Below are 25,280 nucleotides of genomic sequence, written 5' to 3'. Positions count from 1 at the left end.
GGGCATTCCCGTTATTCAACCCTGTCATCAGAGCATAGAATGGAAAAGCAATGAGCGCCCAAAACCCCCAGAATAACTTGTCCCAGAGTAATAATGTACGGTGGTAAATGTTTGGAAAAAGTACAGAAAAAAAAACAGAAAAAAAAACTAAAAAGACAGAATGACAACATTAGAACTGAACAATTCAACTTGCCCCCCCCCCCTCCCAGACAATACCTCCCCAAACGAGGTACAAGCCTAAATAGAACATGTTCTCTTCGCACAGTATGTCTGTGAGAGTGCGGTCTTAAACCTAAACCCACAGTCCCGCTCTTTAAAGTCGTGTTTTGTTAGTGGATCAAGCAGCAAAAAGAAAGATTTGTATGCATTTTTTCAAATAAAAAAAAGGCGAATCCCTTGTGCAAACGGAATGACAAAAGCACCACTTGTAGATGTATATAATTGTATTCACCTGTCTTATAACAGGCATTGAGAGAGAAAATAAATAAAATGTATAAAGGCTCTCAGCCAAAAATCAAATTTTAAGTAAGGAAATTGTAGTTAGACAATCAAAAATAATAGTAATTATAATAGTAGTCTAGTTGAAGCTGAGACAGCATACAACCAATACCAAAAAACTACGTGTGCGCAACGTTGAACGTTTGCTGGGCATAAATGACGCTCAAAACTTTTAAAATGAAAGTGAGGCCCCAGAAACCGTGTAGCCTCAGGAGACATTTACTGTTTACTGGGTCAATGCAAACGGATGCAGTAAACAAATAACCAAAACTATTTTGAGTCACTGAGACAATGTGTAAACAAACTAAATAGGTGAGCGAGATAAGGCACGCACACTAGATAATCAAAACATTAGATCACATCAAATAAGCCTGAATAGTTTCACCAACTATACAAGACTAGCCTGTTATATCTAAACATAATTGTACCACAAGTGGGGTACTTACAATCCACACTGTGAGCATATTCAAGACTTCTTGATGTGACGTTGAATGTGAGCCATAGCCTCATCCGGAGATTCAAATGTGTGGTCTTTACCCTCATGAGATATCCATAAACGGGCCGGGAATCGCAGTCCATACTTCACACTTGGATGGTCCCGAAGTACTCGTTTGGCCTGTCCGAAAGCTGCGCGCTGCCTGGAAACAGTGGGGGAGTAGTCCTGGTAGATGGAGAAGCTCTGTCCTTGAAAGCTCAGAGTGGTATTGCGGGCTCGTCGGAGGATCTCCATCTTCTCATGAAAAAAGTGCACTCGAAGAATTATGTCACAGGGCCTCTCCCCATCCCGGGGCTTTGGGCGCAGCGAGCGGTGGGCTCGATCAATCAGGGGCTTTTCATCTAAGGCAAGAACATCCTTCAGCAGCCCTGAAACGAAATCCATGGCGCGATGCATTTCAGCGGACTCTGGGACTGATACAAGTCTCAGATTATTGCGTCGAGAGAGTCCCTCTAAACTCACACAGCACTCCCTCACCTTTTTCAAATCCGCAGCTAGGCGTTTAACTTCAGTCTCCAGGGATGTAGTTAAATCGGAGACATTAGTAGCGGAGGCCTCCAGTGCTGCAATCGTTGTAGTGTGTGACGCAGTTGTTGTTTTGAGTAATGTAATTGCCGGCACAGTCTCGTTCTGCAGGATGGTTAAATCTGCTTTTAAAGTATCAGAAACCTCCTGTATTCTGGACTCAATCATAGCAACCACCTGTGTTTTCATTTCAACTATCTCAGAGCGTAGTAGCCTGATGGCCTCGAGAATGTTCATTTCAGCGCCGCCAGGCCAAGCCGCGCCCCCGGGTAAAGTGTGCGTCCCCGGGCCCTCAGACTCAGGGGAGGGCGGTGATGAGAGCGGGTCTTGTAGGCCGGGTTTTCTCAAAGTCATGCTCTTGGCCTTATGTTTGGTCGACATGCTGACATTCGGAAGAAAAGTAGTCTTGGTTTTTACGGAAAGGGATCACCAAATTAATATTTGAAAATAAATACGGTTCTGCTGCAGAATTCACATAAACTTTAAGAATACCACGGGAGCAAACGGAGAACACGTCAGTCACACATGGGGTCCCCTACCATCCCCCCTAGATTTCATTATTAACAAATTTGGGGAATAGTACAGTAAATGTAAAACTAAATGAACAGTGTAATGTTTAGATTCAGTCGTGACAGGTGAACTGTTGTGCCCTCAACTTTGGTCTGATAATTTTCCCATAATCTTTGATTGCCACCATGGTTCTGCATATGCTTTTCATATTTCTTCTGTAAGAAATATCTGAATTTAGCCCTATCCATACAAGCCAATTCCCACACGTTTAAAGGGTTAACAAGGTCTCTCACAATGACTAACAGCTGGTTCAGTAAATAAAAGTCTGTGCTAACAAGTGTATAAAAAGGTCACCCAGTGCTCTAGGTTGAGTTGAAGTTCAGACAGTGCAGTGTTTCTCTAGGAGCCAATGCCTTGACCCTGCCTCAAAGCCAATCCCCACAGATGGCTATGCACACCTCCCAGCAGCGTGGGAAAAAAATCCATTGTGAGGAGTCATTGGCAGTGCAGGCATGAAAATGTGCGGCTTAGATGGCAGAAAAATAATATTTGTGTTTGGAGTGAACTCAGATGGGCAGAGGTCACATTGCACTGTACAGTAGCAAGAAGACGAAGGGATGAATTACAAAAACTCCACCAACAGACGTGGTATTTTTACAACCTTCTCTCCATTTCTCAGCGTCTACAGCAACAGCCTTCTCTCCATTTCTCAGTCTACCATAGCAGCCTGAGGGGAATGCAGAAGCAGAGGGTAAAATAGCTACAGATTGCAGGTGGGGTTTACAGTGTGTGTGTGTGTGTGTGTGTGTTGGTCTCAAATGGCAACCTATTCCCTATGTAGTGCACTACTTTTGCCAGGACACTCAAAAGTACTGCACTACATGAGGAAGGGGGTTCCATTTGGGACACAGCCTGTATCTTCCATCAGGGCCCAATGCTCTCAAAAACAAGACGCCACAGTCAGAGGAACTACATCTCTGGAAGAGCAAAGCGGTCTTTAAATCTCTCCTCTCCTGCACAATGCGAGCCCGGATGCCGCTATCCCCATCCAGAGCTGGGTCAGAACTCCTGGGAGAGATGCACAGATTCTGTTCTAGTGATGTACCACCTCCTTCACAAGGTGTGTGAACGATCCAGCCACTAGTCAGCTATTCCCTCCCTAGCTTGACAAATATATAGGTCAGAATAGACAAATTCAGCTTTGTCCACTGTGGTTACCTTTCACACACTTTTGTCATTCAGTTCATGCCAGCTAGCCCCAGCAGACCAGTCTCGGCAGCCAGAAACAAGATTAACTTTAATTACTTGAGAACAACATCTAAACTCAATGTACCGGTAAATTAACAGCTAAAGAGAAAAAGCGAGAAATAGGATAACCGTTGGGACTTTTCCTGGCATCAAAGTAAAGTACCCCGCACTAAACAGGTTCAGGTTTAGTTGCGAGCTCCAAGACTGCTAAATATTTGTCGGTTGGCAACAGAACAGTACCACTGATTCAGACCAGGGACATCACCACAGAGGAATAGAAGAAAACCCACAACAACAAGTCAAACTTTCACAGACAATAATGAAGGATACATTTGTTGCTGATTTATATCGCAAAACGTTTAACTAGAACCCCCACAATCCGCTGAAGATAAAGGATGTGACAAGAGTTCTGATTGCTACTAGGCCAGTGATGATTTCTACTAGCCTCAGTCTACACGAGATGGTTTTAGTGTTTACTCATGAGCACAGGTTCATTGGTGCCTGATAAAGGGAATAGGCTTGTTCCACATTACATTGAATAGGCATCCTTAACCCAGGGCTGAAAATGATCTTAGACATCTATTGATTTCCAGAGTATGATCTTAGCCAGACCCATGCATCTTGGCCCGCCGGTGCGTCACTTCAGCTAATCTAATTCTCCAGGGGAGGGGAACATTTATTCTCGTTGCGTTTTGAGTGGCCTATACTTTACGTTATTTCACGTTTAGAAAACACCATTCATTAAATCAGGATACAAATCAGCTCTTTTTATAGCAATTCACTTCGCTATATTAACAGATCAGTAAAGTACAGTATAAGAGTACTAGCCTGTTTGTCCATCTGATATAATTGGAAAGGAAATATGAGTGCACACTAAACCCAAAGACATAGGCTGCGTTCTCAAATAGCACCCAATTCCCTAAATAGTGCACTACTTTTGACCAGAACCCATAAGGCTCTGGTCAAAAGTAGTGCACTGCATAGTGTGCTATTTGGGACGCCCCCATAGAACAGCTGTGCAGACCAGACACTACAGCCTGTGACATACAGTATCTATTTGTTACATTATTGCAATTAGGAAACGTGGATAAACGCACCTTTGGCTGATGAAGACCCATAAAAATGTCAGCGCAGGTAGACATTTATCAGGCGAGGGCCACTGCACCGGTGCTGCTACACCTACAAAACAAAATACGTTTTTTTAAGGACAGTTGCTTCATTAGATAATAGGTTTAGTGTCTTGGCACAAATCATGTACTCTACTTTCTTGAAATATGATTGAAGTAGGTAGGTCACTATACAACATAAACTGAGACAAATTATTATACAACATGTTTGATCTGTTGTCTGGCTGCGAAACCCACTAAAATACCTCTTCCGTGTCTTCTCACATTTCAAAATAAATCATTCATTTCAACCAGCCAGTTCACCATTGAAGCAGCCTGTCACAGGGAGCTTATGTTCATGTAAAGCCACAGCATTATTGAATACTCGTTTCTGATTGGTTAGAAGGGCATTCTAGAATGGACATTAAAACCAGATATCGGGACAGTTGGAAAAGAGATCGGGGACACCTTGCAATCATGACGCAATAAGCGCCTACACATTTAGACCGTACTTGCTACAAAGTTAAAAGAACGCTAAAACCATACAAACCAAAATTGGATACGTTATAAAACACAGGTCGAATGAGTGGGGAAAAACTTAGCTAGCATTGATTTGTTTTTACGGAGACAGTTTGATGGAACATCTGATGACCTAACGTGATGAATATCTGGTCCCAGTCATGATGCACATGGCACTATGCTGTCAAATCCTTCCAAGTTTCTACTTTGACCAGCTGTTTAACTGATATTTTTTATTTGGTTATCATCATATTGGCAGGTTTTCCAGCAATAAACTATTTAGCTAGCTTCTAGCCTAGTGTTTGATAAGCAATGCGATCTCCTCGTAATAAACAGTGTTGAGTCTCCTGATGAGAATGAACACTTTTCTAGCCATGCCAGGCAAAAATCGGGGGAAATTGTGTGGTATCCAAATAAATGTCAATAGAAAACAGCCACTAGTATTGTTAGATTTGTCAACTGTGCTATAAGCGGGATAAACAGCTTAAACAAAACGCAACAGAACAAACGTTGCTGTTATTCTGGCTGCAGAGGTCGTGACTGTGTAAGCCGTAGCTAGCTAGCAAGCAAGGGATGAGAAAGTCGCTAGCGAGCCAGGCAACGAAACAAATTATATAATATATTTTATTTCTACTGGTAAATGTGTGCTTATATTTTTGTTTTATTTGGCAACTGTGGTATTAGAGGAATAAACGCAACGGAATAATGTTGCTGTTATTCTGGCTGCAGAGGTTGTGACTGTGTAGCTAGTTGGATAGTTTGCTGCAAGCAAAGGATAAGAACGTTACCACTGAGCTTGGCAATGGTAATTAAAGAACAAACGACTGGGTCGCGTCCATAAATATCGAACGAATTGAACAAATGACAGGTTCGCGTTTCTAGCAACCTAAAGATGAGAAAGTGTATATTTGTTAATACAAATAAAACAAAAAATATATTTTTACCGGTAAATGTGTGCTTTCATATTGTTTTCTTTGGCAACTGTGGTATTCGCGGGATAAACGCCTCCGTTCTGTTCATGACCTTGGAAAGATTAGCCTTAGAAGCTTAGACATAAGGACATATACATGAAAACAGCATGCAGTACGTGTACTGTATGAGCTGGTTTCATCCAAATATCATCCAAATTTGAATAAAAACTTGATATTCACTGTTCGGGAACTTGAAAAAAGTCTAATTCTATAGAGTGAAATGTCAACACAGCCGTAGCCACTAGATTGGTGACCTTTACCCTCTTAGCCAAGGTTCCACACACAGACCCGACTCCCACCACATTCCACACACACAGGGAATGGACCCTGGTTACACACAGTGGTGGTGTGTTGAGTCACTGACTGACTGAGCAGGACTATAAAAGAGCACTAGGAGGGCTGCGAGCGAGGCTAGCAGCGCATGGAGACTGGACTGTATGTGACAGGGTAGCAGGGTTATGTGTTGGGTCTGCTGCCCTAGCTGTTCAGAGGAAGACGAGAGAGATACTGGCTGTGAGGACAGCACCTCCAGCTGAGCACCTGCCATCTCTCCTCTTCTCCCCATTCTCTGCCTTTCCCTCACTCTGTCTCACGAGGTCACAAGCACACCCGTAGAGCAAACAGGGACAGGACACACACCAGAGACAACACCAGTCCCTCGCTCCACCAGCACATCTGCCAGGGCTTAATCCCACTGTCATCTGCTGCAGGAATGTTGATCTTTAAAAAAGATTATGCTCCCAATAAACGAAAGAGGGGAAAAAAAGAATCCTATTTTTATCCCATTGCACCAAATCATTTAATTCCTGGTTTGGTTGCTCCCCTGATGTCAAATTAAATAGTAATGAATGCAGGGTTAGCTGCAGTAAAAAGTGTATATGCAGAAAATCACTTGCAGTGAAAAAGCAAAAAAAAAGCCTGCCTTGTCTAAAACAAAAAAGACATTTTTCAATTCCTGGGAGCCCAGTACAGGCAAACTGACAGCAGCGGCCTCATTCACTGAGGCGCGCATATATACACACACACAAATCTTTTATGCAACAGCACCTAAGCTAACGTAAAGGAGGGGGTGACTCAATGCTAAAAATTAACACAGATATTGTTAACAAGCAGAGTAAAAGTTTCCTTTTAATGGTCCTGAGGGATACGTTAGAGAAGACTGGCACCGTAGAAAATGGCTCCAAATCACCTCAGACTGACCCATTATCCAGGCACAATGGCGTCTTAGTTTTAGTAGAAACATCAGCCGGTTGTATTAAAACAATATTCCTTCATCAAAAGGAATACAGGCGGGAGAGTGATGGAATAATAACACTTGGCTCGCACAGGGGATATGACTTGTTTGAACGTAGCAAATAGCTGCTTTAAAATTGTGGGATAGGGAGTTTCCACGAGGCAGCAACTGCATCGCAAATGGTAACCTATTCCCTACATACTGAAACGCTACTTTTGACCAGGGCCCATAATGTACTATACAGGGGAAAGGGTGCCATTTTGGAAGCAGGCAGCATCTTTCTGCCCGAAGACCAGAGAGGAGGTTCGTGTTTCACTGCCCTGAAACCACTGCCTCCTTCAGACACAAAGGAACAGTCTTTAAATACATTGTGGTCCTTTAAAAAAAACTAAAATCAGTTGATACAATGAGATCTCTATAGCAGTTCTGTTTCTAGAAATAATGCAGCGCAGAATGACACACGGAAACATACACTTCTGTTTTTCCATGTCGTATGTTAGCCAAGCCTTTCTGGATAAGTGAAATCATTATTTTTCCATTGAGAGTAAATGCATGCACCCCCTTTACACACTCAGACAGACAGGCAGCTTCCTTAAATAGAGATGGGAGTGGGTTGGGCAAGACGAATGCAGCCATGGAAATTTTAAAAAGGGGTGTCATTTGCTGGTGCCTATAATCGATTAAAAAGCCATTTGCTCCTTCGGTCCCATTCCTGGCCTGCACTCCTAAATGACAGCCCCACAGAGCCATATGGCGGGGTCAGAGTGGCCCAGCCTGTGCCCCAGCCCCTCCTCCCTAGCTTCTGTCACAGTCTGCTAGGCACCTGGAAAGCACCCATGCAGACACCTCCATCTCTGGCAGACAGTCCAGGCCCTCCTGACCCAGATCTCACTACCCCATCAACACTACAATCCTTCGACATGAGAGAGGAAAATCAGGACCAGGACAGCTGTATGGCAGACACAGCGCAGACAGCCAAGCCTCACCAGCAGTTAGTGACATTTCACAGACCTGCAGCTGACCTCAAACATACTGCATGTGTGCAACATATTTAGTCACCTGCTGTGAGCGTGGAGGGAGGGGCGTTGAGCCAGATATCTCAGTTAAGGGGTAAGGGTTAGGAGAGTGGAGGGTGCAGGGTAAGGAGAGTCAAGGGGAGAACCAGATGGACAGGCTGGTCGTGTTGTGACATTCAGACCATGTTAAATCTTACTGCCTGTCACACTAATCTGACTGACAGGACAAACAGCTCTGACTGCCATTCCATGTGATGTTTGCTTGGACAAATGCTCGTGTCCTGTCCACATGGCCATGGGTACTACTAATGTTGACTTTAGAGAACTAAAGGTGACTGAACTCTAACACTGTCTCTCCTTAGCACTGGGCTCCCCCCGCCCACAGTGAACACTAAGTGGGCGCGACACAGAGCAAGGTTTTTTGTCAAATGTTTTTTTTTAGCTCAGAAAACTTATGACTAATCCAAACTGCCCACTTTGCGCAAATCGGTGTGAATGCGATGTCTTCAAATCAAATTATATTTGTCACATGCGCCGAATACAACAGACCTTACCGTGAAATGCTTACTTAGAAAGCCCTTAACCAACAATGCAATTAAGAAAATATTTACACAAAATAATTTCTGTGCAGCGCTCTTTATTTGAATGTTAACACCCATCCGCATGGCATTGTTTATTCAATCAGAAACAGCTGCTCAGTTATTCCTCTTCAGGTGATGAGCCCAACAGCCTCGTGTCCAATTAAACCATGGAGCAAAATAAAAATAGGGGATGCAAACGTCACCTACAAATGTTGTTTACCTAGAAATTATGATCACATTTTACTTTGTTTTTGTTAGTCTGTATAAAATAAAATAAACTTCCCATTATTGAGATGCACCCCCGTCCCCCTCGGTGTCAAAAGCTTTCAACGGGGATGCAGGCCAATATTTACTCCAATGCTTCCCACAGTTGTGTCAAGTTGGCTGAATGTCCTTCGAGTGGTGGACCATTCTTGATACACACGGCAAACTGTTGAGCGTGAAAGACCCAGCTGCGTTGCAGTTCATGACACTAACCGGTGCGCCTGGCACCAACTACCATACCCCGTTCACTTTTGTCTTGCCCATTCAATCTCTGAACGGCACACATACACAATCTATAGCGCCATTGTCGAAAGGCTTAAAAATCCTTCTTTAACCCGTCTCCTCCCCTTCATCTACACTGAAGTGGATTTAACAAGTGACATCAATAAGAATTCATAGCTTTCACCAGGTCAGTTCTGTCACGGAACGAGCATAATGTTCATAATGTTTTGTTCAGTGTATATACATATCTGACCATTTTATAAAATGGTATAACAGTGTGATATGATAGCATTGTTGCCCCAAGATTAATGCAGTGTTGTCAATTTAAAGTATCACTATATTGAAAAGTAGCCAGAGAAGTAGCTTCATTTGACCCCTCCAGCAGCTTTTATTGGTACAAGACTACAGCGACAAATTAAGTTACTTAAATGCTGTCTTTGGGGAGTTGACACCGATGATTTCAATGGTTTTGATAGCATTTAGCGACTTTTACCACTCAATTCTGTAGCAACGAGAGTGGGAGAAGCTGAAAAATAGCTGGCAACACTGGATGAATGGTTCTGACGACAAGTTCTGCTTCACTACACCAAAACACAAATTGTCGATCATGAAAATTCAAGAAACGTAGTTACATGTCCTTTGCGGCACGCATGAGCAAAGTCATTGTAGCCTGTCATGCCTGCCAGCAGGCCATCTCCGAAAAGGTTGCACCGTGTCCCTTACAATGCAGAAAATGCATACCAATTAGCTTTCAAAAGTTATCCATATAACCAGTGTGTCATTATTTCAATGGCAGATTTAAATGCAACTTACGGAATAGCGAAGTTGAAGATAGGCCAGTGGTTTCTATCGGCAATGTTTTCCCTAAACCAATGCTTATGACAAATCCAGCTTCAGAGCCAACCACAGGGCTAAATGGCTAATCTTTTGAATGGCGTGTAGTGAACCTTGGCCCCAGTCTGAAGTCCTGAGCAGTCTGGATCAAGGATCTCTGTATTTTGCACTGTTCATCTTTCCCTCGATCCTGCCTAGTCTCCCAGTCCATACCACTGAAAAACATCCCCACAGCATGATGCTGCCACCACCGTGCTTCACCATAGGGATGGTGCCAGGTTTCCTCCAGATGTGACACTTGGCAATCAGGCCAGAGAGTTCAATCTTGGTTCTCATGGTCTGAGAGTCCTTTAGAGCCTCCAAGCGGGCTGTCATGTGCCTTTTACTGAGTCGCCGCTTCTGTCTGGCCACTCCGCCATAAAGGTCTGATTGGTGGAGTGCGAGGGGGTCCTTTATGCATTTGAACATTTCCTCAGTACCTGCCTAACTGTTTTTCAAACTTCATAATTGAAACATTGCTGAACGTTTTAGCTTTTCAAATATACCACTTCAAAAACATAAGCAATGTCATCGATTCAATTGTTGAACGACGGCGAGAGCGCTCTCCGATTTGAGGCTACAATGGCTTTGAAATATTTATATAAAAGAAAACTTCTGACGACATTCAAATACTTTCAGCTTTGAGCGACTGTCCATACATAAACTATGGACTTACAGATCCATAATTTACAAGAAACTGGATAAATTATATACAGCTGAGCTGCACTGTTCCGTGACTGAACAATGAAAAAGATAAGTGAAGACTGAATCAACTGGTACAGAAGAATGATTATGAATGTTTTCTAATAAGTAGTATGTGAGGGGTGTCCATTGGTCTGTGATAGGCAGCTCCAGAGCACCGTATCACACATCTACAATGAAAAGTAGGTCTGCTAGCTGTTGAAACACAACCACAGAGACCTCCATTCAATACAACAGTGTTGTTAGGTACAGTCTCTAATGGCTTCCAGATTAACCAGCCAACTCACCCGCAGACACCCACACCGCTTCCAAGAGCGTGAACATACACCCACGGAAAGACTTAAGCGTACATGACAACGGATGGAAACGGTGATTCAAATTGTTATGTTAACTAAAACTACAGCAGATATAGTGAGAAAACCCATTCAGAAACACTTAGTGCCATTGACGCTGGCACATTAAGTGCATCTGTAACACTGCAAAAATGTGTGTGTGTGGGGGGGCTGTGTATTCTCCTGAAGCTGTGCCAAAGAGGTTTCAGACGAACGGAAGCCCCCTCCTCTCCCTCATTCCCCAGTCTGTCTCAGTGGATACGTGACCAAATGGCACCCTATTCTCTAAAGCCATTAAAACACTCATCTACAGGCTGTTAGTGCTGGAGCCCATCCAGTAGCAGAATGCCCATGAAGATAGACAGACAGACACAGCCCAGTGTGATGACACTCAAGCAATGGTATTGAAATGGCCTCATTTCGAATGGGGGACCCACATAGCCGAGACTATTTTAATCAAAGTAAACAATCCTATAATAGTCAGAATCGTATCTATGTGAAGTGCTGTTAAGTTAATATGTTCTACTTATTTCAGCCTTGAGAATGAGTGACACAGCGTGCTGGATCAGAGGTTGGTGGCACCTTCATTGGGAAGAATGGACTCGTGATAATGGCCGGAGCAGAGAGAGTGGAATGGTATCAACATGTCCATTTGGTTTGATGCCATTCTATTTGCTCCTCTCCGGCCATCATTATGAGCAGTCCACCCCTCAGCAGCCTCCTGTGTGCTGGATAGACCTCATTGAAAATACAAAAACGCCGAAACAGTAAAAGAGAGGAAAGAAATAGAAGAGAAAAATAGGGCACTATCTCAAATCGAGCAGTGCATTTTATTGCCACTGGACCATAAATTACTGTTATATGCTGTATAAATATACAGGTGATGCCTAGTGACCGTTAAAGCACATTCAGAACAATTTCACCCATTTCTCACCTGCCAACAGAATGCCTGACGGTGTTCAGTTACAGTAGCTCACTCTCACACAGCTTTTTTTAATGTTACATTTCACGACTTATTCCCATTCAAAAATCCTATTTCCCTTAACACCTTACCCTAACCCTTAACCCGAACTCATAACCAACACCTCTACGACAAACCCTAACCAAACCGAAAAAGAGGCAGTGTGAAAGTAAACTAAATGAGAAGGGACATAACTGTTCACTGTGCTTCAACTAAACAGACTGACATCTGTTATGACTGGGAAGTGATACTCATCTTCCATAGCCCAGAGATAAATATACTGTCTCGAGTCACTTTCAGTATGCGTTATGTATCAAGCCACAGAGAGAGCCACATGAAATGTAAATCTGAATGTGGTGCCACACCGCAGTCAGAAGTGTGATTTCCAGAAAACGGAAGAAAGAGTTGTCGGTAATGGACCTCCACATCTCCCTGTCCTCCCTCATTTGGCCGTTTTCAGGAAGTCTGCCTCCGTAAAAATGTCCGAACATATCACCCTCAGTCTCCATCTTAACCATGTGACTTCGTGGTTTTTCACATCAAATCAAACACCGATATTTTGCTAGTTGTAGTCAAAACCAAAATGGAAGGCGGCCTTTCATCAAGGCCTCATTATGGGTGAGGGTTCCTTTCAAATGTCTATTCAACGGTTCAATGCTCTGTGACTGTATATACAAGAGTGCAATAGATCAAGCACAAATCAGGAAGTCAGCCATTGCAGTAGAATTGTGCAGTGTTATGAGTAGGATGAGCAGGTCCACAATAGTCTTCACTGACGCCCCCTCCCTCTACCCTGAGGCATCCAGAAATGAATACGGCTGACTGAATTCATAGATGGATAGGTATACAGTAACACTCTCTGTGACTGACAGGTATCCTTTGTCGGGCGTGTCAAGATGCATAAAGCAGTCAATGGCGCACAGCCAAATCTACAAGCCAGAGCAGTGACCTCGGTGATGATAGATGGATTCTCCAGACAAGCTTTTGATCCTTTCTGTACATCTCCCTCCGCGCCACACACGCCACACAGGAAATGATGCGAGAGGCTGTGTGGAAGTAATCTAAATGAAAGAGAACATAACTGTTCACTGTGCTTCACTAAACAGCCCGACATCACTCTGTTATGACTGGGAAGTGATACTCAACATCTTCCATAGCCCAGAGATAAATATGTCTCGAGTCGCTTTCAGTATGCGTTGTGTATCAAGCCACAGCGATCCAACGTCCACATAAATCTGAAATGTTGTGCCGCTCTGCAATCAGACAGTCAGTCTGGGAGAAGTGTGATTTCAGGGAAGAGGGGTAAATTTAACATACAATTATGAAGCTTGCCTTTCTATTTCTAGAAAAAGTTCAATGTCAATCACTTGTCATTGTCCTTTATTGTATTAACGTTAAACGTTAGAGCGGAACTCCTTATGTCAGACAAATTTGATTCTGTAAGTCCCTCTGTCCGCGGCTATTTGCAGATGTTATTATCAAAAGAGTCTCAATCTCACGACAGGAGAGTAATCTGCTCTCCTCTTATACACTACATGACCAACAGTATGTGGATGCCTGCTTGAACATCTCATTCCATGGGTATTAATATGTAATTGGTCCCCCGATTTGCTGCTAGAACAGCCTCCACACTTCTGGGAAGGCTTTCCACTAGATGTTGGAACATTGCTGCGGGGACTTGCTTCCATTCAGCCACAAGAGCATTAGTGAGGTTGGGCACTGATGTTGGGCGATTAGGCCTGGCTCGCAGTCGGCATTCCGATTCATACCAAAGGTGTTCGATGGGGTTGAGGTCAGGGCTCTGTGCAGGCCAGTCAAGTTCTTCCACACCATTCTCTGTATGGACCTCGCGTCGTGCCTGGGGCATTGTCATGCTGAAACAGGAAAGGGCCTTTCCCAAACTGTTGCCGCAAAGTTCGAAGCACAGAATTGTTTAGAATATCATTGTATGCTGTAGCGTTAACATTTCCTTTCAGTGGAAGTAAGGGGCCTCGCCCAAACCATGAAAAACAGCCCCAGAACGTTATTCAGCCTCCAGCGAACGTTACAGTTGGCACTATGCATTGGGTCAGGTAGCGTTCTCCTGGCATCTGCCAAACCCAGATTCATCCTTTGGACTGCCAGCTGGTGCAGCGTGATTCACCACCCCAGAGAAAAAGTATTTCCACTGCTCCAGAGTCCAATGGCAGCAAGTTTTACACCACTCCAGCCAACACTTCCCCTTGTGCACGGTGATCTTAGGCTTGTGTTCGGCTGCTCGGCCATGGAAACCCATTTCATGAAGCTCCCGACGAACAGTTCTTGTGCTGACATTGCTTCCAGAGGCAGTTTGGAACTCTGTAGTGAGTGTTGGAACCGAGGACAGACGATTTTTACGTGCTACAAGATTCAGCGGTCCCGTTCTGTGAGCTTGTGTGGCCTACCTCTTCGCAGCTGAGCAGTTTGCTGCTCCTCGACGTTTCCACCACACAATAAGAGCACTTACAGCTGACTGGGTCAATTATAGCAGGGCAGTAATTTTAAGAACTGACTTGCTGGAAAGGTGGCATCATATGGAGTGCCACGTTGAAAGTCATTGAGCTCTTCAGTTACGACATTCTACTGTCAATGTTTGTCTATGGAGATTTCATGGCTGTGTGCTCAATTTTAAACACCTGTCAGCAACGGATGTGGCCGAAATAGCCAAATCCACTAATTTGACGGGGTGACCACATACTTTTGTATATATAGTACATTTGCCAATGCAGGTTTATTTAACTAGGCAAATGAGTTAAGAACAAATTCTTGTTTACAATGGCAGCCTACCCCGGCCAAAACGTAACCCGACGACGCTGGGCCAATTGTGCACCGCCCTATGGGACTCCCAATCACGGCCGGTATGATACAGCCTGGAAACGAACCAGGGCCTGTAGTGACACCTCTAACACTGAGATACAGTGCCTTACACCGATGCACCACTCGGGAGCCCGAGGTAATGTAGCCAACTCATTTCTTGTTTATTGTTTAGTGGAGGTTAAAAATACCTGTATGCTATGGATGTTTAGAAACTGGGTGTTTCGAGCCATGAATGTCGACTGTCTGAAACATATTTTTACTGTTCTAATTACGTTGGTAACCAGTTTATAATAGCAATAAAGCACCTCAAAGGTTTGAGGTATATGGCCAATATACCAGGGCTTAGGGCTGTATCCTGGCACTCCGCGTTGCGTTGTTCCTAAGAACAGCCCTTAGCCGTGGTATATTGGCCATAAACCACCGAGGTGCTTTATTGCTATTATAAACTGCTATTATAAACCTTATCGCTTAAGTAGCTAGCTATGTAGCCGATACGTGTATGTTTGGTATAAACATTATTTCGAACATTGGTTTTTATTGTTCTAGTTACAATGCGTTCACAGGTAAAATGACAGAGTGAAGGAAACTAACTGTTGCATGTCAAACGGCTATGGAATTAAAGTCCTGCTTTAATACAACAACATAAAAATGGCAGCAAGAGGATGGGTACATAAAGGGAACATTGTTCTGCTGTTCATTCGTTGCACTATAGTAAATATGTAATTGTAGTATGAAAAATAAAGGAAAACTATTACTGCCACCAGTACAGACAGTGTGAAAAACAAAGCTCGTAGCCAATGAATTGCATGGTATCCGTTGGCAGATTCGGATATGTGCAAGTGATGTAGAGCTGTCCCATTTGCTTGGCTTAATTTACCTCTCACTACCACTAGTTGCTGATTTGAGTGCCACGCCCCCACCGAGGGACACTCGAAAACGAGAGCTAAGGGGGGGATTTTGGGATTGAGCCATGCTCGCACTCCCTGGAGTCTCTACATTCTCTGTAACAGGCCAGGCTAAACTGCGGTTCAGATTAGACATCCCATTTCAAGAGAACTCACCAACTTGACTGTGACTATTTTATGTGGTCTAGTCAACCAGGCCTGTGAATGTGAGCACGTAACAAACAAAAAAGTCAGTAGACAGTAAATCTTAGTACAGACTTTAGCCTCTAAAGTTTAGATTTATTTTACTCCAGTGAAACAAGATAAAAACATAGCCTGCACATTTCATTTATGACACAGTATAAATTAATGGGTGCTGACAAGCTCAATAATTTTCAGAGGCAACAGAATTATAGCGTTATCAGGGAAATAATTAAAGAGAGAGGGAGAGAGAGGGAGGGAGTTTGAGAGCACTTACTGCGTGGTGTACAGTGCAACAGACAGCTCTCTGCCTACGCTGGGGCCAGTTATTGGCAGATCTAGGATGTTAATAAACTAAACAATATCACATTATGTGGTGGTGTGTGCCAGGGCCTTGCCTGCTGTGAGATCCCAGACTGACTGATCTGATGCCAGCTCCCTCTCTCCCCCTGCCCCTCTCACACCCTCTCTATCTTTAATGCTCGATTTGTACAACCCGCTCACAGACACACAAGAGTTTCAAACGAGAGCCCAACCGAAGCCACAGCGTGCACAGAAACTTTCAGATGTCAATATCAGCCACTGTCTGACGGCCAGGTCAGCATTGAAAGTCTGAGTGCCAGAAGCCATTTCCTGAGTTAGGGTTTATTAAGATCCCGTATGAAATGGAACAGAGGAGAGCGAGATCGGCATGAACAAAAGTGCCATGGTTTCCAACAGCAACAGATGTTAAATGTCATTTGGGACGTCCATGCCACTTCACACACGGCTGCAGGAAGAACGCTACAGAGAGCGGAGGAGAGGATATTTGCTTCGGGACTGTTATATCAGGCCACAAAGGAGAACATATGCCATCCTTGTCAGTGACCTGTGCTACTCAGCTTCTCGGTTCTGCTCCCCAAACTCCATGAGACAGAGAGGCAGGGCTGAGGAGAGCACAGCTGCCCTCTACGGGTGTAAATAAATCCAACACACACAGTGGGTTATTCTCTACTTCAAGGCTTGCAGGAAAGTTTTTAGGCTCAGGTGTGTATGCAGCACTAATTAGACAGCTTATCTTGCTAATGTTGCAAAACGCCATTCTTGCTCAGTCATCAAAAGCTGCTCATTCTTGCAGCACAAAAAGAGAGTCAGTGATTTTTTCACTCAATTTCACATAGCAGTGAGTGGACGTAATACTGGGTATTTGGAATTCGTTAACCTATTTTCCCCCTCATAAAAAACAAAGTAAATCCATCCATGCACAGTAGTCCAAATACTGTTGGTGTCAAGATTCATTGTTTCGTGTGCCAAGTTCAACATAGAAAGAAAGAAGAAAGCAATTAAGAGGGAGTGCAGAAGCTGCAAAGATTTTTTTTTGTTTTTAAAATGTTAAACTTGAAAACAATGAAATTCAACATATTAGTGTACGGAGAGAAAAACAAAGCATTAGAGGAATTGCCAAGCACCGCATGTGAATATGAAACCCTGCAATACAGCACAATAATTACAGTTCAATATGGCATTCCATTCATATTTCGGTCAGCGGTCAGTGCATAATTACCACAAGGTGTGTGGACATAAGCGTCGCTAGACAGACTTACTCTTCTGTCCAAGAGAAATAGATGAGGAAGCAAATGTAAATTGGCACCTCCCCAGACTGTTTTGCATATCGAGCCAAGTGGCAATGGAGCAAATTCCCCTTGTGTCATGAAGGCTGCATAAATTCCCCCATTAGAGTTCTGGGAGTCAGATATCGGAACGAGAGGAGCCCTCCAGCCCACCTCCGGCTTCTCCTAGAACACCTCATCCGTGGATGAGAAAACCTATCAAGGACCTGAACGGCTCTCAACAAATAAACGTGAGGCCGGGCTGGGGCGCGGTCACTGTAGCATGGAGTCTGAGTAGGGGGGCTTCTACCCCCCCCCCCCTCACACATACCCCTAGGGTCTCCTTGGTGCTCTCTAACACACAAGCAAGCAGACAGACAAACCACACAGAAAGACCACACACACACACACGTCATAACATGACGCATCTAAGAGCAACAGCGGCTCCAATGCAGCTAGAACCTGCAACTAAATCTTAAACAACCCACTGTCACAATTACATCAAGTTATAAGTTGACCACTAGACACCAAAGGAATTAGGGAACCTCTTAGAAGACAAAGTACTAATGATATTTATATTTCCCGTGTCATCACAATGCAGGAAATATGAAGGCACACCCCGGGGGGAAGGGGGCGACTGAACAAGGCAGCAGCCATTTTACCACTGGCGTGCCGCACAGTGCACTTGATGGCTGTCATGTTGACAAGGGTCATTTGGTAGAGTGGGGGCAGGGTGTTGTCCACTCCAATACAGTACGGGCTATATGCAGTAGTGGGGGCAGGGTGCACTCCAGTACAGTAGTAGCAGCGGCGCCATTTCTCCCCTTCACCACAAACGATGCCAGCATGCAAAGCCCTAGCCATCTTGTATTCCGAAACAAGATAGATTTGGATACATCTTTGCCCATCTTTAGGTGTAGTAGTCTTGTACTAGTAAGGGTTTAAGGTCTTATACGGGTCCAAACGGTCGATCCGTGGCTTTCCCACCTGACCAGATATGCATAAATAAAACGTTTCAAAATGTAGACCCGTTCGGAATGGACCCGAGGAGTCAGACCCGTGATCAGAATGAGAGAGAAATCTCAAGACTGCCAGCGCCATCAATAAACAAGCGATATTGGCCAAGTGATCCAGTCACGTGTTATGACAAATAAATTATGTGTAGCATATTCAAAACTTTACAGCCTATTCTTTCAATGGTTCAGCTGTCAGAGATTTGAGTGTTAAATGCATCAGTGCATTGCATGCATATACAGCGCATTCGGAAAGTATACCATATTTTGATACGTTACAACCTTAATCTAAAATGTAATCAATAATTTTCTTCCTCAATCAATCAACTCATAATGACAAAGCAATAACATGTTAAAATTTTTACAACTTCATAAAAAAAACTGAAATATCACATTTACATAAGTATTCAGACCCTCTCCTCAGTATTTAGTTACAGCACCTTTGGCAGCTATTACAGCCTCGAGTCTTCTTGGGTGACGCAACAAGCTTCGTACACTTGTATTTGGGGAGCTTCTCACATTCTTCTCTGCATATCCTCCCAAGCTCTGTCAAGTTGGATGGGGAGCGTTGCAGCACAGCTATTTTCAGGTCTCTCCAGAGATTTTCGAATTGAGTTCAAGTCCGGGCTCTGGCTGGGCCACTCAAGGACATTGAGAATTGTCCCGAAGCCACTCCTGCGATGTCTTGGCTGTGTGCGTCAGGTCATTGTCTTGTTTGATGGTGAACCATCTCCCCAGTCTGATGTCCTGAGCGCTCTGGAGCAGGTTTTCATCAAGGATCTCTGTACTTTGCGCCGTTCATCTTTGTCTCGATCCTGACTAGTCTCCCAGTCCCTGCCGCTGAAACACAACCCCAAAACATGATGCTGTCACCACCATGCTTCACAGTAGGGATGGTGCCAGGTTGCCTCCAGACGTGACGCTTGGCATTCAGGCCAAAGAGTTCAATCTTGGTTTCAACAGACCAGAGAATCTTGTCAGTCTGAGAGAGTCTTTAGGTGCCTTTTGGCAAATTCCAAGCGGGCTGTCATGTGCCTTTTGCTGAGGAGTGGCTTCCGTCTTGCCACTTAACCATAAAGGCCTAATTGGTGGTGTGCTGCAGAGATGGGTGTCCTACTGGAAGGTTCTCCCATCTACACATGGGAACTGTAGAGCTCTGTCATGTTCTTGGTCACCTCCCTGGGCAAGGCCCTTCTACCCGATTGCACAGTTTGGCCGGGCGGCCAGCTCTAGGAAGAGTCTTCTTCCATTTAAGAATGGAGGAGGCCACTGTTTTCTCTGTGACCTTCAATGCTGCAGACATTTTTTGGTACCGTTCCCCAGATCCGTGCCTTGACCCAATCCTGTCTCGGAGCTCTACCAACAATTCCTTTGACATCATGGCTTGGTTTTTGCTCTGACACGCAATTTCAACTGTGGGACCTTATGTAGACAAGTGTGTGCCTTTCCAAATCATGTCCAATCAACTGAATTTACCACTGATGGAATCCAATCAAGTTGTAGAAACATCTCAAGGATGATCAATGGAAACAGGATGCACCGGAGCTCAATTTTGAGTCTCATAGCAAAAGGGTCTTATTTACATAAGTATTAAGGTATTTCTGTTTTTGATTTTTAATAATAAATGTGCTTCATTATGGGGTATTGCGTGTAGATTTGAGGATCATTTTTTAAATCCCTTTTAGAATAAGGCTGTAATGTAACAAAATGTGGAAAAAGTCAAGGGGTCTGAATACTTCCCAAAGTCGCTGTAGGCCTGTACGATATTCATATTTAAATATAAAAAGGAAGAGAAGCTAAAGTCCAGCCCTAGAGAAAGAAGATATGCCGATGCCGTGTTCCCAACACCGACATGCATTTCGTAATAGTTGTCAGATAAGCTACTACTGCTTCACAGATAAGTGCACAGAAGGAGGCTAATTTGATACATTTTCAAAATGAATATTTTTTTAGAACAAGAATTATATTGTTAGATATGCCCTGACCCAATCCTCTGTTTAGGCCTAAAACAAACAAACAGTCTTCCTCACCAAGTTCAACCGTCGATGTCAGTTGGAGCGCTGGTGTGTACTGCCTTCATAAGCCTGCACTTGCTAAGCCTAATAATAGCCATACCACACCAAACAGTCAAAAGTTTCACTTAATTAAAGTAATATCATCAAAAGTCAGTCATTGTTTTCAGGTCATCTACGAACAGGTTATTATATTTCAGCATTAAATTAAGTTTGGCATCACGCCTTCTTTGGTTTTTCCTTTTCATGGTTTGAGTGATAGTAGCCCTACCAGTAATTATACTGTGGCAAACAGTTGAAACTTCATTTGGCCAACGAAAATGGCACAACAGAATGAAACAAAACACTTATTGTATATTTAAAGAACTGGTTTCAATCAAACGTTTTGAACAGGCTGATATTGAAGCAATAACCAACAAAAGCAAGTGCTTACCGTAGGCCTATCCAACAAATGACAGCAACAGGCTAATGCTACCAGGCCTACTTAAACCCCCAAAATGTATAAAACAATGTCTTAACACAGTTCAAACTTAATTTAGCCAATTAAAATGTCTCAGCAATGGGAGGTTAGAAAATTGCATCAAACCTGAATAGCGAGATGCACACATGCAGTCCATTTTACCACGGCTACGTTCTCATCTTTGTCCAACTTGTCCCCGAGGACATTCCCCTTGTTCGGCTTCTTTTCACCATACCCTGTCTCCTAACTTTAATTTTACTTCAGTGAAAAAGGCCTTCGCAATCAACAGTAGCCTAGGCCAAGGCTCCTTTCACTCGCTCTCTCGTCAACAGCAGGCGCAAGTGAGGTGAGTAGGAACCAGTTTCAGCTTGAAATAAGCTATACGTTTTATTGAGTTGCAATTGGCTGACACCAATAACAAGTTTGCGCAGTTCTGATCACCTCACATACATTAAATTAACAGAGGACTGGTCCAATCAGGTCCAGTGGGTAAAAATCAATTTTAATTGCACATACTAGAGACAATTATTAGACCCCAACCCAGATCCGAGACAAAAGTCCTGCTTTGGTCCCGTGTCTGATCTCGGAATTTTGGGTCTGTTGGACCCGTGAAGAACACTAGTAGGGGCTAAATATCCCCCTCATGTCTGAAGGAACACCAGTGTCAGCATGCCTTGTGTGGCCAGCACCTCTTCATGTCAGTCTGTCTGGTTTGATAAAGAAACATGCCTGCAATCACATTAACAACCACAACAAGAGTACTCAGCACTGGTATGGCCTGGGCACAGGCTACCAGCATTGAATATGGTCAATAATCATTATCAACATGCACAAGGCACCATCTTGACACGATGTGTGCAATGTTAGACCTAAGTGGGTTTATAGTCTAGGATTCTTTGGCTATATTCATCTATACTGACATTTTATAGCTAAAGCATTTCAGCTAGTGCATATCAATTAACACTAGTAAAGGAGTTTTAACGTGTAACTAGCTACATTCTTGGGTATGTTACTTGCCCTGAGATATGGCTGGAGACCGCTGTTGTCTACTCCACAGCCGCGGCTCAGGGCCAGCATGTTGCTTATGTTCTCGCTGATGCATAACCTAACACAGCATACTATAACAGAGCCTGATAAATAAATAAAAAAGTGAAACAGTAGTGGCTCATCGTTCTCGAACAATGATAAAACAGCTACAAAAGCAGTGGAAAACAAGAGATCAGTAACAAGCGTCGCGACCACAGCAGAATCAACATGGCTATTCTTACAAACGGCCCTCAAAAGATAATTAAAATGTAAACATACCTTAGTATTATAGGCCATATCGTAAAAAAAATTATAACCACAGAAGCCATGCAGTCACGCTACATTACTTCAGGCCAAATATACATTTGGTTTACTGTGTTTGACTTCTAAATATGTTTTGCTCTTTTCAAAATTCAATAACTAAAAAAGTAAACACCTACTCATTTAAGGTTTCTTTATTTTGACTGTTTTCTACAGTGCAGAATAATAGCGAAGACAAACGATGAAATAAACATTTTAGATTAGGTTATTCAAAGTAGCCACCCTTTGCCTCGACAGCTTTGCACATGCTTGGAATTCTCTTAACCAGCTTCACCTGGAATGCTTTTCCAACAGTCTTGAATGAGTTTCCACATAGGCTGAGCACATGTTGGCTGCTTTTCCATCACTCCTCGGTCCAACTCAGCCAAAACCATCTCAATTAGGTTGAGGTCAGGGTGATTGTGGAGGCCAAGTCATCTGATGCTGCACTCCATCACTCTTCTTCTTGGTCAACTTACACAGCCTTTAGGTGTGTTGGGTCATTGTCCTGTTGAAAAACAAAGGATATTCCTACTAAGCGCAAACCAGATGGGATGGTGTATCGCTGCAGAATGCTGTGGTAGCCATGCTAGTTAAGTGTGCCTTGAATTCTAAATAAATCACTGAGAGTGTCACCAGCAAAGCACCATCACACCTCCTCCTCCATGCTTCACGGTGGGAACCCCACATTTCCACCGGTCTAATGTCCATTGCTCATGTTTCTTTGCACAAGCAAGTCTCTTTTTATTGGTGTCCTTTAGTAGTGGTTTCTTTGCAGAAATTCGACCATGAAGGCCTGATTCTCCTCTGAACAGAGAAGTGTCTGTTACTTGAACTCTGAAGCATTTATTTGGGCTGCAATTTCTGAAGCTTGTCACTGTAATGAACTTATCCTCTGCAGCAGATGTAACTCTGGGTCTTCCCTTCCTGCGGCGGTCCTCATGGAAACCAGTTTCATCATAGCTTGATGGTTTTGAGACTGCACTTGAATAAAAACTTTCAAAGTCCTTGAAATTTTCCGTATTGATTCATGTCTTCAAGTAATGGACTGTCGTTTCTCGTTGCTTTTTTAAGCTGTCCTTGCCATAATATGGACTCGGTCTTTTACCAAATATGGCTATCTTCTGTATCCCACCCCTACCTTGTCACAACACACTTGGTTGCCTCAAACACATTAAGGAAAGAAATTCGACAAATTAAATTTTAACAAGGCACACCTGTTAATTGAAATGCATTCCAGGTGACTACCTCATGAAGCATTTGAATAACACTTTCTTTTGGGTTACTACATGATTCCATGTGTGTTATTTCAAAGTTTTGATGTCTTCCCTATTAATCTACCATGCAGAAAATAGTACAAATAAAGAAACCCTGAAATGAGTAGGTGTATCCAAACTTTTGACTGGTACTCCACACACACACACACACACACACACACACACTGGGCGATTCAGATTGAATAGTTTTTCTGCCATTTCCTGGCCCCCTGGCCGAACTAAACGGTCCATTTCAGACCTTGAGCAAATGTGCATTCGTTGGACCTGAATTCCTTACCGTCTCCCAGCTAATAAAAATAGTGAGTAAAATGATCAACTGAAAAACATGTAAGCAAACCCAGCTGAATGGCCACCGTCAAGTCACATTTCAAAGACAAAGTAATCGTTTCCCAGTGTGCCTCGGTGTACAACTTCCAGATCCAAACGTCGGTACAAATGTCACACTTAACAATATGACAGCGTTTCAGTCTTTGTTTTTCTGAATGTCAGAATTGCAGCAGGCATCTTATGTGAAACCAACCCAGGACAGACAAAACCTGAAAGCTCCACCAAGTACTAACTCACAGGGTTATAAAAACCCTGGTTCAATGCATATTTCTGTAAGTAAACCAAGGCATTTGTTTACCCAACATGTGTTCTCCTGTTTTACACCCCTTTAGAAAACCCCATTAATTGCAGTAATGCATGTCTGCCTGTCTGACTAGGAGCAACCCGAGGGCTGTGAGGCCATGGCCATGTAGTGATTGCTTTTTCGAGGTCCCCACTGCCATCTGGATGAGGTGCTGAGGAATGAAATCATTTGTCAGGCCCCAGTAGTGTCCAAAGTGCAGCAGGCAGGAGGAGTGGGATTCTGGCCTCGCTTTATCGGGGTTCTGCATACAGGAACAGGCGCTTGGGTCGACCGAGGAGAGGACTGGACTGACAGGCAGGCAAGCTGACGGGATGATGGATGAGTCAGAGGCTGCTTCTGAAATGGCACCCTATACAGTGCACTACTTTTGACCAAGTCCCATATCGCTCAGGTTAAAAATAGTGCACTATATAGGGACAAAGGACCCATTTTGGACACAAAAGAGAGGCTACTCTGTTTTCACTTCCAACACAGGTATGCACCCCCATCTCCCACTCTGATCATTATACACAGAAGAGGAATGGATGGAGAATCTGATGGCAGGGCTGCGTAGCCTATACCCAGCCCCACCCATCAAATAGTACGAATACTCCTTCAAATGCGTCATGTTTGCCTCCTGAAAAACTAGCTTGAGATCATACAAGAGAAATCCCATGTATAAAACCCATGCAAAGGAAATTATTCCCATCATGACATCCGTAGTACAGCGCGTGGAAAAAGCTACTAAGAGTAAGAGCGTGATCTGTCTGGGTGTTAAAACAGAGGCCAGCCAATACATTCCCCCATTATGCTTCTCCAGGTGCGCTGACAGGGGTGGTGTCAGGACTGCATGTTCTGCCTGTCTGTTGCGGCTAGCAACACAACAACAACGCTCCCCACCCAATCTCATCAATGTCCTGTTACCGTGACGACTGCCTCGGTCATGTCAGAAGGAGAGGGGGTAGTGGACTTTCCACATCACAGAGGGAGGGCAGGAGAGGGACCAAGATTCACA

General features: G+C 43.7%; 1 protein-coding gene across 3 annotated transcripts in view; it reads right to left on the bottom strand.

Annotated features, from left to right (window-relative positions):
* The window catches only part of LOC139411065 (splicing regulator ARVCF-like), a 232,947-nt gene that overhangs the window by 157,979 nt on the left and 49,688 nt on the right, over positions 1 to 25,280 (bottom strand). For 2 of the 3 annotated variants that reach the window (XM_071156879.1, XM_071156881.1), the window contains exon 2: positions 4,375 to 4,456. The exons of the other annotated variant lie outside the window; for it this stretch is intronic. The gene's annotated coding sequence lies outside the window, so the exon portion shown is untranslated. The remainder of the gene's footprint in view (positions 1 to 4,374; positions 4,457 to 25,280) is intronic. 3 annotated transcript variants of the gene reach the window in all.

Source organism: Oncorhynchus clarkii, chromosome 6 (genome assembly GCF_045791955.1).
Source record: "Oncorhynchus clarkii lewisi isolate Uvic-CL-2024 chromosome 6, UVic_Ocla_1.0, whole genome shotgun sequence".
Classification (NCBI taxonomy): domain Eukaryota; kingdom Metazoa; phylum Chordata; class Actinopteri; order Salmoniformes; family Salmonidae; genus Oncorhynchus; species Oncorhynchus clarkii.
This window is presented reverse-complemented; position numbering and strand designations above follow the sequence as displayed.